Genomic DNA, 2,021 nt, shown 5'->3' on the forward strand with positions numbered 1-2,021 from the left:
GATTCGATAACAATTGACGAAAACGGACGGATTTCTCAGGTTTTTACTACATATGAACACTTTTCACATTCTCCCGTGCAACTCGGCTGCTAGTCCTCCTTTCATGCAGAATCGTAAGGACCTAGCTCATGTCCAAGGCACCAAAGCCAGCTAAAAAGTCAATAATCGATACCTAAAACTTGAATTGTACTACTTCTTACTGGCTATTACATCCACTTAGAAGCTTCATCTGTGTTCTACTATGGTGCTTTTAGTGTCTCCACATACCGCAGCACGCGACATAGCTTTGCAGACGATAAGTACAACCGTTTCAGAGAGAAGAGCGGCCAATGTGACGATCGGGCTTTAAGTCGATTCGATAACAAATGACGAAAACGGACGGATTTCTCAGGTTTCTACTACATATGAACACATTTCACATTCTCCCGTGCAACGCGGCTGCTAGTCCTCCTATCATGCAGAATCTTAAGGTCCTAGCTCATGTCCAAGGCACCAAAGCCAGCTAAAAAGTCAATAATCGATACCTAAAACTTCAGTTGTACTACTTCTTATTGGCTATTACATCAACTTAGAAGCTTCATCTGTTTTATACTATGGTGCTTTTAGTGTCTGCACATACCGCAGCACGCGACATAGCTTTGCAGACGATAAGTACAACCGTTTCAGAGAGAAGAGCGGCCAATGTGACGATCTGGCTTTAAGTCGATTCGATAACAAATGACGAAAACGGACGGATTTCTCAGGTTTTTACTACATGTGAACACTTTTCAGATTCTCCCGTGCAACTCGGCTGCTAGTCCTCCTTTCATGCAGAATCTTAAGGTCCTAGCTCATGCCCAAGGCACCAAAGCCAGCTAAAAAGTCAGTAATCCATACCTAAAACTTGGATTGTACTACTTCTTACTGGCTATTACATCAACTTAGAAGCTTCATCTGTTTTATACTATGGTGCTTTTAGTGTCTGCGCATACCGCAGCACGCGACATAGCTTTGCAGACGATAAGTACAACCGTTTCAGAGAGAAGAGCGGCCAATGTGACGATCGGGCTTTAAGTCGATTCGATAACAAATGACGAAAACGGACGGATTTCTCAGGTTTCTACTACATATGAACACATTTCACTCTCTCCAGTGCAACGCGGCTGCTAGTCCTCCTTTCATGCAGAATCTTAAGGTCCTAGCTCATGTCCAAGGCACCAAAGCCAGCTAACAAGTCAATAATCGATACCTAAAACTTGAATTGTACTACTTCTTACTGGCTATTACATCAACTTAGAAGCTTCATCTGTGTTCTACTATGGTGCTTTTAGTGTCTCCGCATACCGCAGCACGCGATATAGCTTTGCAGACGATAAGTACAACCGTTTCAGAGAGAAGAGCGGCCAATGTGACGATCGGGCTTTAAGTCGATTCGATAACAAATGACGAAAACGGACGGATTTCTCAGGTTTCTACTACATATGAACACATTTCACATTCTCCCGTGCAACGCGGCTGCTATTCCTCCTATCATGCAGAATCTTAAGGTCCTAGCTCATGTCCAAGGCACCAAAGCCAGCTAAAAAGTCAATAATCGATACCTAAAACTTGAATTGTACTATTTCTTACTGGCTATTACATCAAATTAGAAGCTTCATCTGTGTTCTACTGTTGTGGTTTCAGTGTCTCCGCCTACCGCAGCACGCGACATAGCTTTGCAGACGATAAGTACAACCGTTTCAGAGAGAAGAGCGGCCAATGTGACGATCTGGCTTTAAGCCGATTCGATAACAAATGACGAAAACGGACGGATTTCTCAGGTTTTTACTACATATGAACACTTTTCACATTCTCCCGTGCAACTCGGCTGCTAGTCCTCCTTTCATGCAGAATCTTAAGGACCTAGGTCATGTCCAAGGCACCAAAGCCATCTAAAAAGTCAATAATCGATACCTAAAACTTGAGTTGTACTACTTCTTACTGGCTATTACATCAACTTAGAAGCTTCATCTGTTTTATACTATGGTGCTTTTAGTGTCTGC

The sequence above is a fragment of the Schistocerca gregaria genome, unplaced genomic scaffold, assembly GCF_023897955.1.
Source record: "Schistocerca gregaria isolate iqSchGreg1 unplaced genomic scaffold, iqSchGreg1.2 ptg000357l, whole genome shotgun sequence".
Lineage (NCBI taxonomy): Eukaryota > Metazoa > Arthropoda > Insecta > Orthoptera > Acrididae > Schistocerca > Schistocerca gregaria.